This window comes from Bos grunniens, chromosome 2 (genome assembly GCF_055505025.1).
Source record: "Bos grunniens cultivar Pamir isolate PY7600 chromosome 2, Bosgru_T2T1.0, whole genome shotgun sequence".
Taxonomy (NCBI): Eukaryota; Metazoa; Chordata; class Mammalia; order Artiodactyla; family Bovidae; genus Bos; species Bos grunniens.
Genome location: NC_141166.1, coordinates 106,146,247 through 106,164,585, shown reverse-complemented (window position 1 = coordinate 106,164,585; position 18,339 = coordinate 106,146,247). Strand labels below are relative to the sequence as shown.

The 18,339-nt window shown below is 36.9% G+C and overlaps 1 protein-coding gene across 1 annotated transcript in view; it reads right to left on the bottom strand.

The window, feature by feature from the left end:
- Positions 1 to 18,339, bottom strand: part of CSRNP3 (cysteine and serine rich nuclear protein 3) — a 195,228-nt gene that overhangs the window by 105,751 nt on the left and 71,138 nt on the right. The window lies entirely within an intron of this gene.

The window sequence follows — 18,339 nt, the reverse complement described above, 5'->3', positions numbered from 1 at the left end:
GGTAAAGAAAGCACAATCAACTTCACAATCAAACTTCGAATCTGGAATAGCATTAATTGAACTTAACTGTGAGGCTCATATAAGGAAACTATATAAAAGTGTTCTATGCAGACTAAGATCATGGTCCAGATCACAAAATCTACCTCCATGCTTTATATTAATCATACAACATGAAGACATACAAAAAATAAATTAGATTTCTCCTTTAGGCAGGTGTTTTAATGAGCTTAATCCCGAGGCTTGCTATTAATGCTAGTGACTGACTTCTTTGAAATGAGGAATGCGTTTTCTTTCCTATTCATATAGTCAGCTTCCTGTTTAGTATTCATTATTCATATCTATTTTTATCAAAGAGCACTATTACATGAAACCATGATCCAAGCATGTTTGGCTCTAATTTTTAACTCTCCAGGGAAGGAAATTATACACCCTTATTGTACTGGTATATAATTGACTTTCTTGGTGGCTCAGACAGTAAAGAATCTGCCTACAATGCAGGAGACCTGGGTTCAATCCCTGGGTTGGGAAGATCCTCTGGAGAAGGGAATGGCATCTCACTCCAGTATTCTTGCCTGGAGAATTCCATGGACAAAGAAGCCTGACGGGTCCATGGGGTCGCCAAGAGTTGGACACGACTGAGAGACTAAAACACACACACACACACACACACACAATTGTGATATACACATGTGATCAGAGTGTATATGTGTTCCTTTGTATTAGACAGTGGTGTTATTTAATTCGGGTTATCAGGCTAAAGCACTTTTCACACCTATCTTAATTTGGAACATCAACATGCCATTGAAGAAAAGCCATCAGTCTTGCAAATAAATAGTAAAAAAGACTTTTGATCACAGTCTCATTTAAACTCTGTCTAGATATTCTAAGAATTTCTTACCTTGGATTAAGAATAGAAAGAACTGTAAATACATTTTATCTGAATACTGTGACTCCTGAGGGATTCCTGGGTGACTCCTGATAACTTTAGCTGACAACCAGGGATACCACAGCTATTGCTACTCTTTTGAAGCTAAAGCAAGATTTTAATCTTTGCCTCTTTAATTGCTGATAGTTATCTACGTGTATGCTGTCACTTCAGTCGTATTTAACTCTTTGCAACCCTTAGACGGTAGCCTGCCAGGCTCCTCTGTTCATGGGCTTCTCCAGGCAAAACTACTGGAGTGAGTTACCATGCCCACCTCCAGGGTATCTTCCTGACCCAGGGATCGAACCTGCATCAGCTGCATTGGCAGGCAGATTCTTCACACCCGAGCCACCTGGGAAGCCTGGTAGTGATTGACCGTTGTTGCTGCTGTTACTCAGTCACAAAGTCATGTCCTACTTTTGGCAACCCTTAGGACAGTAGCCCACCAGGTTCCTCTGTCTATGAGATTTCCCAGGCAAAAATACTGGAGTGGGTTGCCATTTCCTTCTCCAGGGGATCTTCCTAGACCAGGGATTGAACCTGCATCTCCTGCAGTGGCAAGCGGATTCTTTACCACTGAGTCACCTATGTGGGAAGCCCATATTTATCTGTGAAACACGGGAATTATGATGACTGAGACAAAATTGGGCATTATATTGCTACCATTTCCCAGCCATGCACAGTGAGGTGACTTTAATGTGGTCTACTGATGCTTATTACATTGTGTCTGTACAGTATCACTTTGACCAGGAAGCCTATGACTACATTATTTCACTTCCCCTTTATTTATTTATTTTTTCCCTTTGCTTTAATTTACTATATATTATAGCCACCCTGAAACCAGGTGGAAGCAATAAATTTAAGACTTAATAAACTACAAGTATTACATTATTACTTATTACATATATGTAATTAATATTAACACTTATTACGTATTACATATTTATCAATGTCATAGAATGTCATATAGCCATTAAAGTCAGCATTATGACTATATAAAAATATAAATGTTTAAAAGATAATAACTAGTGAAGAAATTTACCAGAAATATAAACAAACATGATTACAACTAAAATGTATAAAGAAGACTGGTGAGGAATTAAAGGAATTTAGGGATTATGTATGAGTTTAAAACAATATACACATTGCAAGTTCAGTGTTTTAAGCATAGGATAGTTAGAAAAGTAGAATCAAAATCATAAAAAATAGTTATCTCTTGGACATCAAGTAATAAGTGATTTTGATTTTTGACTTTGGCTTTTTCTAAATTTTATAAGTGTTCTGTTGCCTGTTACTGATACAATGAAAAATTAATGATATTATAATTTTTATATTAAAATTAATTATGTTAAATTAATTTAATTGTAGAAAAAGAATTTAAAATTAAGGCTATTGTTCAAACAATTTTAACTGCTGTGATTTTAAGCCTTCAGATATCAAGGAAATTGAACTCTGCCTCCACACTCCACCCTTGGGCCGGATTTGACACAATGCCATCTGGTCTACCAGGTTTTTCAAAGATGTGATTTTTTTTCATTGATGAACAGATTCCTTTCCAACATTTTCTTCAAGCAACTACACACTGTGTGTGCTGTTTTTCGTGGCTCACCTTTGAGGTACTGCAAGAATGGTCACGTGTCCACTCCCAGGCCTTCTCTCAGGGGCAGTGAACCAGAATGGGTGACTAGAGGTGGCACAAGAAGTCTCAGTTCTGAATGAGCTGCTGAGCCTTATATTATGATACATTATTTTACTTGCCTGGAGGAGATGATTGTTGTTTCACATGCAGAAGAAGGTAAGAGCCCTAGAGTAAGAGATACATGTTTAAATTGGAAGAAGATGTTGGGATGAAAAATAAAAAATCTATAGCTGGGCATTATGTAGTTCTAGTTGAAACTCAACAGCAGAAAAATTGGAAAGCCTGGGGTAAAAGCATCTAATTGGGAAAATATTAATGTATTCATACAAAATATTCCTTATGCATGAGAGTTCTGGAAAACAAATGCCCAGCCATTAACTCTGGCTTTCTTGCTATCCCAGAGAGACATGATGCTAGAACTTATGAACCTAATATCCCATCATCAGTTTTGTTACAGTTAATCATATACTGGAAAAGTATAACATAGTTAGGGAGTTTCCCAGGCAACAATTTGAGGGGTGACTTTTAATCTGCAATGACCCATAAATCTTTGGAGATAAATAGGAGACTCTGGAATAGAAGCCCATCCTCGGTCCACAGGCCAGTATTAACTGAGAGATGGTTCTCTAGTTCCTTATTCTCTCTTCTTTCCTTCATCAATCAACTCTTGCTCACCCTTTAAGACTTAGCTCAAAATTGCCTTCCCTTTAAAACCTATCTCCATATCCCTTGCGCACAGAAAGAAAAGGCCATTCCTTTCTCTCTCTTTCACATGTCTTCACTTATTACTCTACTATCCACCTTACAATATCATACTGTAGTAATGTGTTTGCATTTCTAGAAAGATAACAATAAACTGGGATCTCAAAGATAAAGGCTCCACATTATTCACATTTATATCTTTAGTGCCTCCCACAAGACTTTCACGCTGGGGGATGCTCAATGCTGTTGAACAAGTTGTTGCAAAAGTGTTTTTAGAATATAGACATAAAATGTACATAAGATTTTAGATAGCTGTCTTTAGAATATTTGATAACACTGGTAACACACAGGTTGCTATTCAGAGGACAGAATTATTGTTTAATACCAGCTTCCAGTTTGTGTTTTCTGAGCTTGTCTCAATAGAAAACAGATGAAAAGCTGGAAAGATTGTGCACACTTCCTCCTCTCACCCATCACAACAGGGTTATGAGAATTGGATCGGACAGGATATCTTGCAATTTCTCTCTTCTAGTAGCTGTTCCACAGCTGATAACACATTTTCAGCCTTGTTAAAAATTTCTCCAATGGATAAAACTTCTTGGGCCTTTTCCTCAAGTACCAGTCATCATTACTATCCCCTTTGCCAACAATTTTTCTCCCTTCCCTCCTTTTCTTCTAAATACAGAAGAGATATGCTTCAACTGTTGCTATGTCCAAGAGCGGGGCCTGTGATTTTGCTTGTACTTGTTTGCCTAATGTGATCTCTTTGAAGTCAGAGGTCAGTTTCTTTCAGAGTACGGACACTTGCACATCAAGAGGTATTCAGGCTTTGCTAATGGGCCTTAACAAACATGTCACATTTCAGCTCAACACGTCTGCCAATATGTAAGCCATTTCAAGAACACTTTTTCTGTCAACAGAAGCTTTCTGTCAATTCATGACATGTGCTAAATGAAAGTATGTTAGATAGACTAAAATGTCCACACAGTAATAGTACATACAGAAGAGCTTTGTATTTATATTCGTTCAGCATTAAGTTCACAAGACTCTAACGGTCATTAACATAAGAAATGCTTATTGAGACTTTGATTGATGATGAGAACCCCCTCCCCCATCAAACCTACAGCAGATGGACCAGAAGCAAAAAGGGTTTACAAAGTAGAAATTTCTTACTCCGTTTTTGTTTATTGCAACCGTCTATTCTTTCCTCTTAAGGCAAGGGACATACTGTGCTGTAAAAAACAGTGAGATTTCAGTTTAGTTGTAGAGAATTTCATAGGACCAAAGAGATTATAAGGTGACCTGTATTGCAACAATTTTGTAAACGTTGCTGCTAAATTTATAGAAAAAATTACAATTTTATAATATTTGCAGAGAGAATAAAACCCAAAAGGTTTCAGTGAATATATTGCCAAAATTGAAATGACTTTTTACTGAATATCAAGAGCACAGAATAAACAGAAATATCATTATTAAATTGGAAAAGTAAGAAATCATTCTTGGAGAGAAAGAAAAAATATTTCAACCATTCTCCCTTTCTGAGTCCAATTTCATATGGCCTTTTGAGGGGGTTGTGCTGGGTAACTTGAATTTATTCAACCTTTTGATGGACCTGAATTTTCTCCTGAGATGTTTTAAACATTTCTTTCATCCTCAAGTAGCCATGCAAGAAAGAAGCACCACTTGTAACTTTATCCCATTTTACTGATGGGAAAAGTAAAACATAAATATTTCAAGGGACCATTTTCTTAGTTTAGACTAATGCTCTTTTCAGTTAAGCACTCTGGCTTTTTATTATTTAACTACAGAAATGTATTTGACAAGCAACAGTCCTTAGTAACTAATATAAGGAATTAAAGTCTTTCTTTTTATATGTTAGATAAATGGATAGTATTTAAAGGGATGCTTCCTGTTCCTAAATGCACTATATGAAAGTGGACAGCTAGAGCCAAATATAAAAATAATAGCATTTTTTGCTTCTCAAAAGTTTAAGCTTCAGTGAGCCAAATCATATCATAGACACCAGTGAAACAGTTTAGAGATTGAAGACAAATCACGAATGGAGTAGATCTGCAAGCCAAGCACATAACGGGAAAATGTCTGGTTTGCCATACGGACCTGAATTTCATATCTGATAAGTAGTTAGCCAAATTATACACAGACATTTTGAGCTTTGCTTTTAGATAGGACTTTATCACCTGATTACTGTATTGCTTTTCTTCTTGTCAAAAACAGAGTGATTTGAATAACTCAAGCTCAACTAGGGAGCCAGGCTTCTGGTTGTTTGGGTGGATACTGTCACTAGAGATGGAAGGTTGTGGGGCATGAATGGAATCATTTGGTGAGAACCACATGGCTTTAGGTTAGATAGAAAAGACAGTATGGAGCCTGGGTTGGCTATGGAATAACTTGATAGATGAAGATGCAGGAAAAGAGATGGGCACATAAGGATTATTCACACGTGTTACAAAAACTATGTTTGAAGTAAGTGCTAAAAAAGGGTCAAACTACCTTATTCTCTTATTTCAGAGACCTGTACCTTGGGGCATTTTCAAAAAATCTTTATAGAAGTCACTAAGCAACTTCTTCCATCCCTAGGAATATAGGTTTAATATTTTAAATTGATATTCATATTAAAAATGAATTTTTAGGGATGAAGTCCATTGATCCCATCATTTAACAAGGAAGAAATTTCCAGATAAGATAATAGTCTGTGAGCTCTCTAAGACAAGAAATAGGACTTAACTATAACTTAATATATAACCTTTTGTTCCTGGAACAGGATGAATTAAAAATGATATTGGTTTTGAAAAGTATCACAGAGCGTAATTCCATAATATGGGATAAATAGGAGACTAGAAAGATGACTTAAAATGCAAATGTGATATTTTCTGATTTGTTCTTATAGATCTCTTAACTTAGCTGTATTCCCTTAAATTCTAACATGTCAAAGCTAAATGGTGACCATAGAACCTGATTTTGTTCATTAGTACAACTATTAATCCTATTATACATTCCTTTTCTTTACTTGTGAATAACTGGGACTCCTTCCAAAGAATAGTCCGCTAATAAGTTATGTTTCATTCATTTTTTAAAAAAAAATCTCAGCTTCCCAACATTTATCTTAGTTTAATGCATTTAAGTGTTGTTCAGTTAGAAAGCCTAAAATAAGATACTTAATAAAAAGCATGTTCACTTGACAATCATATCCTATTTCTCTTAGTCTTTATCTATGCTGAGTTTGATACCATTTAAAACAAGTGCTCTTAAAAGTGCACCTCTATCAGTAGAGATCAACAGTTAACAGAATATTTTTATTGCTGTTTCTGTCACCTTTATGCACTGTTTTGTTTTGGGTTTTTTTTTCTGGTACCAGAGTGATTTTTTGAGGAAAATGGCAAAGAACCAAAAATTGGTATTTTTTGAAAACTGATGTAGTTGGAAATACAAAATGAAAATTCCCATATTTGTAATCTCATATCCCAAATTAATTGATTAATATGCAAGAGGTTTTGATTTTTTTCTTTAGATATGCCCTCTCTTGCTCTGCCTCCCACACCCAAAGCTTCTGATATATCATTTTACTGTACGTTTGTCCTTTACTTTAGATCTAAAGTGTCTAGTTTAGAGGCAGCAGCCTATGAGTGTGAAAATGTGCCTAGTTACTATTGTGGTGCATGTATAGATATGTTTCTTTGTCATTGGGCACTATAATGCTATCATCAGTAATTCAGAGTATTATTTTCAACAATCTATGCCTTACTAGATGATTAATAATTAGGATGATCATGCCAAGAAAAGTATCATCATATATTGCCACATGTATAGCTCCCTTTGGAGATGGAAAACATTTATTGGGGGGCTAAAGAAGATTAGATCACTGAGTGCTTGCAAAATCAATCTTCACATTCACAATGGATTAATAGTTAAAGTCACTAACACTTCCACATACATGCTGTCACTTTTTAAAAATGTTGGTGCTTACTTATATTTGCTTATTAATTTGTTGTCTTGTAATTGACATGCAATATTGTGTAAGTTTAAAGTGTACAACATGATGGTTGGATATATTTATATATTGCCATATGATTACCACTGTCTTGCTGTTACTTTTTAAGTAAACAAGAGAGAGCTGATTGGGGTGAGTTTATGTATATTTATGTAAATATCCTTGTATGTGTATGTGTGTAAGTATATTTAAGTCACGATAAACATAAACCTTAAGCTAATCACTGTTCTTATGATTTCAGATGACTCTTCATTAGCAATTACAAATTTAATTTGTATGGGCCAGCAGTGTATTCGTATGAGTAGGTATAAAGCAGGAGAAACTGTGACAGTGGCAGTGAATGAGTAGTATATACCCAAAGGTGTTAGAATTCAAACTCTTAAAACCTAACATGCTGGCTAAATAAAATAACTAAAGAGCTGCCATATATTCTACTTGATAATAATTGTCCCCCTTAACTTTTCAACTTTCCTATGATTTCTATTTTCCTCTTACATTGTAGTAGCTTTTTAAAAATCTGTGTTAACACCTGATATTTGTATAGTATTTATTTTTAAAACCCTTTAGAGATATACAATACTATTCAGGCTGAAAGAAAAGGGAAAACAGGCCAATTTTAATAAGAACATTAACTCTCTTTGACTACATTGACTCCATTTAGTGAACTGGAAATTAACTGAATAAGAAGCCAGCTTCCATTATCTTTACACCTCTAAACATAACATCAAACTTTAATAAATGTGGGCTCAGATAGTAAGAGAATTAAATGCAAGGCCCTAAGGGCAGAGGTTTCTAGGAATGTGCTTATAATAGAGTTTCACCTGGGATTCAATTAAATATTTAGTGAGAGTGGCTGAAAGAAAGGTAGTGTGCTGAAAGCTGTGTGGGAGACAGAGATGAATACGACACAGTTTTTGTCCTCTAGAATGTCATGATCAATGGCAGCTAACACATTTCACCTCAAGTGTGGGGTGTATGTGGTGGTGAGGGGAGCTCCCTTCCCTTTCTCCTCCAGCCCCTACAAAACTGTTTATATTTGTACAATCCTATCACGCTTTCCCTGTTTCGTAGGACGAAGCATCTTTTTTCCTTTTCTTGTCCAATACCTCTGCATGTGCCCTTGATCCCATGTCCTCCCTCTGTCTTCTTAGGAATTGTGCTATAAATCAGTGGTCAACAAGTTTTTTCTGTAATAGTGCAGATAATAAATACTTTAGGCTTTTTCAAGACATGCGGTCTTTGTTGCAACTCTTCAGCCCTGTTGTTGCAATGCTAATGCTGCTATAGACAGTATGTAGATAAATCAATGGGTCTGTGTTTCAATACAATTTTACATATGGACACGGAAATTTGAAATTTTTATGAGTCATGAAATGTTATTTTTCTTTTTTCCAATTATTAAAAAATGTTAGAACATTCTATGAGCAAATACAATAAGTAGCAGGTCAAACTTGACTCTCAACCAGTTTGCTGACCTCTGCTATGAATAATGGCCATTCTTCCATATCGTCAACCATTCCTTTTCTACTTTCTTCCTTTTAGCCTATAATCATACTAAGGAGAATATAAAAAATATTTAGCAATGACTCTGGATACTGACTGATGACTCTAGATTCTGACCAATCAGAATAGGGAAATCTGCCTCTCATATATCTAATAGGAGCCATAAGCAACTAGTGAATAATTTTGATGTGTTTAGGACAAATACCAACCCAGAACACACCTCATTTCATTTGAAAAATGAAACAAAGCACATTTTGCACTGCCATCTTAATATTGGTCTACTCTCTTTATACTCAATATTTTTGAAAATTATTGTAATTTATCATCTCTCATCTATTCTTCAATAAGACATCTGTTTCCATCATTCCTTTAAAACTGGCTTTTTCAAAAGAAACTTTCTCTTTTTAATTTTTCAGCCCTTTTTATGTGTTCAGTTTATGTCACTTGCATTAAATCACCCTGCTGCTGCTGCTGCTAAGTTGTTTCAGTTGTATCCAACTCTGTGCGACCTCATAGATGGCAGCCACCAGGCTCCCCTGTCCCTGGGATTCTCCAGGCAAGAACACTGGAGTGGGTTGCCATTTCCTTCTCCAATGCATGAAAGTGAAAAGTGAAAGTGAAGTCGCTCAGTCGTGTCTGACTCTTCATGACCCCATGGACTGCAGCCTACCAGGCTCCTCCACCCATGGGATTTTCCAGGCAAGAGTACTGGTAAATTCCCCTACGCATTTTCTACTTTTCCAACTTCTGATTCTTGGTTGCCATGGCAGATTCCTCTTTATCCAGCCCTCTTTTCTGCAACCATTCCCACCTGGTATTCCCCAGCATTCTCCACCCACTTCTCCCTGTTCCCTGTTCTTGCCTTGGCAGTCTGATCCACTCTTCAGTTCAGTTCAGTCACTCAGTTGTGTCCAGCTCTTTGCGACCCCATGAATCGCAGCACGCCAGGCCTCCCTGTCCATCACCAACTCCCGGAGTTCACTCAGACTCACATCCATTGAGTCAGTGATGCCATCCAGCCATCTCATCCTCTGTCATCCCTTTCTCCTCCTGCCCCCAATCCCTCCCAGCATCAGAGTCTTTTCCAATGAGTCAACTCTTCGCATGAGGTGGCCAAAGTACTGGAGTTTCAGCTTTAGCATCATTCCTTCCAAAGAAATCCCAGGGCTGATCTCCTTCAGAATGGACTGGTTGGAGCTCTTGCAGTCCAAGGGACTCTCAAGAGTCTTCTCCAACACCACAGTTCAAAAGCATCAATTCTTTGGCACTCAGCCTTCTTCACAGTCCAACTCTCACATCCATACATGACCACAGGAAAAACCATGGCCTTGACTAGACGGACCTTTGTTGGCAAAGTAACGTCTCTGCTTTTTAATATGCTATCTAGGTTGGACATAACTTTCCTTCCAAGGAGTAAGCGTCTTTTAATTTCATGGCTGCAGTCGCCATCTGCAGTGATTTTGGAGCCCAAAAAATAAAGTCTGACACTGTTTCCACTGTTTCCCCATCTATTTCCCATGAAGTGATGGGACCAGATGCCATGATCTTCTAAGATCCACTCTTAGGGTCTCATTTTCACTTTTTTGCAGATGACCTCTATGTCTATATCTCTGACCTTGACTTCTCTTTAGACTTCAGAGTCATTTCATCACTTGGATTTCCCTGAGGTGTCTCCAAAGTCACCGTGTCAGACAACAAACCTGTAGACATATTCCCACCAGATATGCTTCTGTCTCACATTCCATATCTTAGTCCAGCAACGCCACCCCTGTTGCTGAAGCCAAGAAACTTAGAATCATTCTCAATGCTTTCCTGCCCTTACACCTAATTCCACTTAATGAAGCACTGACTTCTCCATCAAATGTTTGTTAATTCTGCCCCTCTAGCCACATCCCAACTATGGCTGCCTTTGCTCAGGCTTTCTCACTGAGCTGGACTGCTCTGCTGGTCTAGTCCCTGCTCTCCCTTTTTATACCTGCCATCAGGTAGGCCATCTCAAACACAGTGTAATCAAGGAAACCACCCTCTCCACTAACCTCCTGAGTGACTCACTATTAGGATACTTAGCATGGCCCCACAACCCTCCACCATATAGATTCTGCTTCCTGCCTCAGGAGGCCTCTTATTTCCTATCAAATCCTATATGTTTTATTTCCACCCCACTAATAGGGGGATGGAAAAAAAAACTAATAAAAAATAATAACACGCACATATATAATGCCCTATTATATAATCCAATCCTATACCTCCATGTCTTTGAATATGTTATTTCTATCAAAAATACCTCCTGTTTTCTCCTCTGCCTAGTCCTACTTATTTATTCAGCCTCTGAATCCATAAGACTGCTCTAAGAGACTTTCCTCATTGTTTCCATTTTATTTTTCATTTTCTGTTGAAAGTATGATTACTCTTTTCTCTAACTATCTCAGCTTCACTATTACCAAACAGTATGGATAGTCATTGTCACTCGAGCTCCTACTCCAGTAACTGGTAAACAGGTCTAGGTGAAGACTACTTGGCAAGGCACAGGATTTAGAGTGTCTGGGTTCTGTTCCCAGCATCACAGCTTATTGCTCTATGGTTTGGGGTTTACACTTTCTAAGCCTCATATTTAAAATGGAAACTCAAGTCATTCATGAAAAAAATACCTTTGGGACACAGATTATGTTTCAGGCATTTTTCTAGGCACAAAACAAATTCTCATCTTCAGTGAACTTTCATTTTAGTAGACATAAGGGAAGGAGGGGAGAAAGAAAATAAATAGATAATAAGAAAATAACTAAAATATACACTCTAACATATGGAAAGTGCACAGGGCATAGGGAGTGAAGTGACAGGATGGGGGAGGAAGATGGGAAATTGCAGGCAGTGATTAGGAAAAGTCTCACTGAGAAGTGATGTTTGAGCAGAGACCTGAAGGAGGTGAGCCATGAGAGTATCTACAGTGAAGAGAATTCCAGGGAAAAAGAAATAGCAACTACAAAAGATCTGGCCTGTTCCATAAATAACAAGGAGGCAAGAATGCTGGAGAAGAGTGAGCAAGGGAAGGAGAGAGGAGGAGACAAGTTGTGGGGAAGGTGGTCACGGGATCAGAAGAGAGCACGCAGTGCTATCATTTGTAGCCTCTTGTAAGGACTTTGAGTGAGATAGTCACTCGGGGATCTTGAGCAGAAAAGCAGATGATCTGAATAAGGTTAAAGATGACTCCGGTTGCCGTGTTGAAAATATATTGTGGGAGAGGAAGGCAAGAAAGAGGGCCATTTTGCAGGCTGTTAGCAATGAAGCAGATGAAAAATGATGGAGGTTTGAATCAAGTGAAGATGACAAGACATGGTTTATTTTGAACATATTTTGGAGTAGCGTAAAAAGAAAGACTTACTGGATTTGGGGTGTGCGAAAAGAGAGGAGACAACCTTGACTCTAAAGATTGTCACCTGTACAATTATAAAGGGTGTTAGTGCTTTTACTGGGAGATCCTGCAAAAATTTCCCAAGGAATAAATACGAATAGGAGTTTAGGTTAGATAAAAATAACTTTGAGTTGTCTATTATATATTTAAGTGAAGAAGTCAGATAGATAGTTCTGTCTATATATGAGCTGAATTTTATGGAAGGTCTTTAAGCTCAAGATTAACATTTTCCAGTGAACAAATTATATACAGAAAGCCTCTAGATTGTAGATAAAAAAGAGAGACAGTCTGAGAACTGAGTCCTGTACACCCTAGTATTTAGCTACTGGGGAAATGAGGGATAAGCAGCAAAGGAAACCAAGAAGAGTCGGCAAACATGGCAAAAAGAAAATTATGAGTGTAGCTTCCTGGGAGCAAAGTAAAGAAAGTAAAAAAATAAAATAAGACAGTGCACGAGAGGAAGTGATCAGCTTTCTCCAAAGCTACTGATGGGTCAGGTAAGTGGAAGACTGAGAATTGAATTTTATTTAGAAACTCAAAGGCCACTGTGACCTTGATAAGCAGCTTTGATGAAGTGGTAGGGGCAATGCGTGACCAGAGAGCATAAATAACTCTTTCAAGGAGTTTTGCTAAGTGCGTGGATAGTAATGAGGCATAGATGGAAGGTGATATGAAAGAAAAGAGATTTCACTTTTTAAGAAAAAAAAAGGCATACTTACATGCTGATAGAACTGATATAGTAGAGGGAGATATTGATGATATGGGAAAGAAGAGTAAATATCAGAGTAATTTCTTTGGATAGGCAACAAAGAATGAGATCTCATGTATACACTGAGTGTCTGGCCTTGGATAGCAACATGAATAGTTCATCCATAGTGACGAATATTAACGGAAGGTAGAGCTATGGAGGAGAGCCTGCACCATTTCTCTTCTGCTTCTATTTCTCAGTGAAGTAGTAAACAAGATCATAAGCTGATCACAAAGATGTCAGGAAGAGGTGTTAGAAATTTGTTATAAGAAGAGAAAGAATGTCTTTCGACTCTAAGGAAATTAGTGAACCTGGAGAATATGATAGGATTAGTGACTACCAGCAAAGCTCAGTTGAAATTAGTGGTTATAAGTTTAAATAGAAATAAATCAATACAGTTGTACATTTTTCTCCAATCATGTTCAACTGGAAATAGGTCTGAAATAGGCAATGTTAGGTTGAACCTGGGGTCGGATCATACCAGGAATGTACTATAAAGTGGGAGAGATGGGCAAAAGGAGTTGAGGATAAATTTAAGGAAGTGATTATAATAATGGGCAATGTAATCTAGTTTATTACTGTGGTGTTGGAGAAAACCTTGTGAGTCCCTTGGACTGCAAGGAGATCCAACCAGTCCATCCTAAAGGAGATCAGTCCTGGGTGTTCATTAGAAAGACTGATGTTGAAGCTGAAACTCCAATACTTTGGCCACCTGATGCAAAGAAAAGACCCTGATGCTGGGAAAGATTGAGGGCAGGAGGAGAAGGGGATGACAGAGGATGAGATGGTTGGAAGGCATCACTAACTCAATGGACATGGATTTGGGTGGACTCTGGGAGTTGGTGATGGGCAGGGAGGCCTGGCGTGCTGCGGTTCATGGGGTCGCAAAGAGTCGGACACGACTGAGCAACTGAACTGAATCTAGTTTATTTGGGGAAGAAAGGAAGACATGAGTATAAAGGTGGTGAGATCCATGCCTGGCAAGTCCCTAAGAGGTTGAAGAATTACAAGATTCATATTACTAGAGGGAGAAAGCAAGTAAGACAGGAGGTAGTTAGAGAATGGTGATCACAGAAGAGTTCCAGGGAGATTGAGATCATGGAAGGGCTACAATTATTGGATATGAATTATTGGTATGTACATAGAAAGAAAGCAAAACATAAAGTTATTGGAGAAGGTAGTCAGAAACCTACCACTGGAAGGCTTATCTGCCTGGACATTGATATAACCAAGAATTAGATTATGAAGGTATGATGTTAGGGAGTACAACAATAAGACACTAAAATTTTCAGGGAAGGAAGGGGTGATATGGGGTTTGTAGATAGCTGTATATAGAGATATTGATAGCTTGTACCTTTTAGGTTGCTGAGGATTAAAGAAGACATGCATATAAAGTGGTTTCCAGAGTACTAGTCCATAGTGAATTCAAAAAATATTGCTTATTATTATCCTATCAAATCCATAGCTGACAACTATGTTGCCAGCACCAAAGCCTATCTCACCTTAACACTGGCTGATGGAGGATAAGTATTATACTAAAACAGATGGTTAGTTTTCTCTCTAGATTACTAATAGAGATGGCTGTAGGAGTCTGAAGGGAATGGGCTTAAGAGCACAGGAAGTAGAATTTCTGTGATGTGATGATTTTTGTAATATATTAATCAGAAATTCCATGAGGTCATAATTTACCTATTTGCATAAAAACTAATAGCTTTTTTCTCTTTTAATTAAATTTCCATTTGAGCCACTCTGCCCAACATGCTTCTAAGTGAAAATGTAGGGCAACAGAATGGGTCACAGATTTTGTCAGGACACTGGCCTTCCCAGCAACATGAGTTCTCAATATTTTGGAGGATAGTGTTCTTCATAAAATGTCTGTAAATAAGGATGTAGGCTCTTCTGTTGTTTATCATTACATCATGAAAATTAATAGGCTAGATTCTTCATTGAAAATAAATATGAAGTCTTTTTCACACTTTCTCTATTTACTGAATTTCTGTATTTCTTTGGCAACTCTTTAAAACCCTCTGAAGATTTCCTTCCATGTATCTGTCTCATTTGAGAACAAGTTGACATTACAGCCTAAAGTTGATTGGACTTCTGAACTTTTTTTTAGAGTAATCTACATATTTTTGTTTTGCTCCCAGATCCAGAATGATAGCCCAATATTTTATGACACATCCACAGAGCTTGCAAATCAGTGAACATTATTTTTACTTTGTTATGAAATGCTACCATTTAGATTCCTCTGGTAATGCAATTTTGTTCTGCTCCCAGCTTTCTATTTTAGCAACGAACAACCAGAATTAGAAAGAAATCATCATTATCCAGATCTGCAGGGGCTTTTGAAACTGATTTCTGCCATTGCTGGATACACATGAGTGTTTTTAATGTATAATTTCTCTATCTCTATTTGCAATTTAGCACTCAGGGACAACAGAGAAAGAGAAAGATGAGTGGTAGAGAGACAAACAGTGGGAGTCCCACTATTCACTTGGGTGTTGGGGGAGACTAAAAGATTGTGGGGAAAATAGATAAGCACTCTGGAAATAAGTTGTGAAGGATACTTCATTTTCTCTTAATGGGAACTTCTAAAATGTCTGTTTCAACATCTTTTTGTAGAGTCACACTGGGGTGGAGAGAACTCATAACAGTGTGTCTATCCTAGGGTTCTAGTGGAGATGAAATGACTAGGGATATTAGCCTGATCTAGCCAGTGTGAAACAAGAGCTTCAACACTCCGTAAGAGAATGACCTTGGAATTGCATTGAAAGCTCAGGCAGATTTGGAATCAAAGAATGAGAGCACAGGAGGGGACTGTGAAAGCTGTGTAGTTCTGGAAGCAGATCATAGAAAAAGGGTAAGAGAAAGTGGATCTAAAAGAGCAACTTCAGAGGTTAAAAAAAAAGTCTTTGGGATGTGAGGTGGAGAAAGTGAGATTATATGATAAAATTAAAAATGCAGAGAAACTCTGAGGAAAAGCTGATCATGACTGTTTCATCAAATAATTGTTCTTGTCAGAGGCCTGAATCCAGGCAGAATGACTGATGAGAAAACCTTAACCCCCTATGGAATGATGGTGGCCTCTTAAGACACAGCTAGTGAATGTGAGCTGGAGACAGAGAAACTAGGACAGCAAGGAATGGGGAAGATTCCGAAGAGCTGGGCCAGATTTTTGCAGTGAAAATGTTATCTCTATTAGCCTAAATATAGAAACTTAAAAGGATTTGTGCCCTGACAGTGTTCTAGAAAACAATAATGGGTGAATCTTCATTTCTCCTCAGCAGATGAAGCCTTTTCTGGCTTGCTCTGTTGTCAACAGGAAAGATGTAAGCACATTTTAGTTCACATTTATGTGTAACATAAAGCAAGTTAGAACAGCTAGAATTTATTTGTCCCAGGAAGACAATGACTCTCAGTGAATTCTAAACCATTGGCACTTAATTGAGCTGTTAATACCATTCCTACTCTATTCAAAATAAATTGTCCACTCTGTTCCCCTTGATTTTTCTTTTTCCCACAGGATCACATTATAATTCATCCACAGACTTACTGATATATTGAATTCTCTCTAAAATAAGGCCTTACTTGCAATAATATTCTGCAACATCAAAATCACATTTTTCCTTCTTTCAGGCATCCAATTCTTTTTTCTTTTCCATTTTGTTCATGCACAACCAGTGATATTTGAAAATTTTGTTGATGTTTTATTAATGTCTTTTTTTGCCCTCAAATCACTAATAATCATCACCATGGCCTGGGAAGATCGTTTATCATTTTACCACATCTTTAATTCCTTCCTAAAGCTAGGGTTATTTAGCCAGCTCTTAGAATATTCAAGGTCCTACGCATACAGTGACAATTAAATTGCTTAAAAACATGGTATACTTCCCACTCTAAAATGTTATGATTCTTTAGTGATGAGCAACAGACTGCAGGAAAACCTTTGGGCTGGACTAATGATTTATTTTCCTCTGTACATTTCCAAGGTCATTTTGATGATTATCTCTAGATGTCAATATAAATGTGGAAGGACACATCACCTACAACATATGGACTTCAGAAAAACTGAAAGCTTCTTTAGGCAGCCATAACAATGAATCTTTATTGCACTCTAGAGCTGTGTGGCCTTGTAGGGGATTTTAATAGGTAGAAAAAATATGGTCTCTATCTTGTCATGCTAGATTCTGTCACATTTCCCATCCCTTCAATTCTTCCTAGTTTGAGTGCTGGTGAGGAGATGTATCTTTCAGCAATTTTGTGAAGATTTAAATAGAATAACATGGAAGGAAAATATAACAGTTCACTGAAAACAATAATATTACATGTAATTGAGAGCTATCATATTTAAACTTAAATTACAGTTGAGTAACTAGCGGGTATTTCTTAAGCAAAGCAAAAAAACTGACTCTCTAGCATAGGAAACCCCAGAGCTTTCTATGCCAGAGGCCAAGCTCTGTATCAGCTTAGTTTCATAAGCAGACAGTTGCTATTAACTTGGATTAATTGACTATAAGTGTAAACTTTCAAACTGGTCCCTTAAGTTTAAATGTACATTTATTAACCTAACTTTCAACTCTTCCAAACAAATCTGTAGTTTATAGTTGTGAACCTTGGAAAAGCTATGTATTTTTACATTGAAAAATTGAGAAGTATTTCTGGTACTTTCCAGATTTAATAGGACTCTGAGATGAAGACTTCATAAAAATGCAGTTTCTATTAGCTCAGATTATAAATAGAGTCATCTTCACAATATGAAACACCAGCTCAAAATTATTCCTTCAGGCAATCTCGATATAACTAAGAGCAGATTAAATAGCCAGATTCAGAGAATTCAAGAATTCAAAAGTAGTTTCCCTTAAGTAAGTCATAAAACTCTTTACTAGTCTATGTATATTCAGTGTGTGTGTGTGTGTATCTCCTCAGTAAAAAATATATATATATATAAATATATATATATATATAACATCAGTAAAACAATTACCAAAAAAGTTGAAAGGATGGGAAAGTAAGTAATGGGAAAATATTTTTAAAAGTGAATTCTCTCTTTATTTACACTGGAATAGAAATTCCTAAAGGAGTAGTTTTGAAAAATACCATGAATATGTATTATATTAATTTTTGACATAATTCTGTCTAAATCTTATATTTAAAGAGTATCTTGTCCATGATGGATTCTTCACAGAAATATTGAGATACCATGATTAAATATGATACTTTAATGTCACTTAAAAAAACAATGCTACTGGTAGTTTTTATGTGCTTGCTCATGTTTACACTTCTCAATTTTTAGGATATATAACCATCTCCAAACAATTTAGATGCCTTTTTCTTGAAAATAATAAATGTTAAGACTTAATATGAAGCTCTTATATTTTATGTCACAATATTAAAGTCTTGTTTG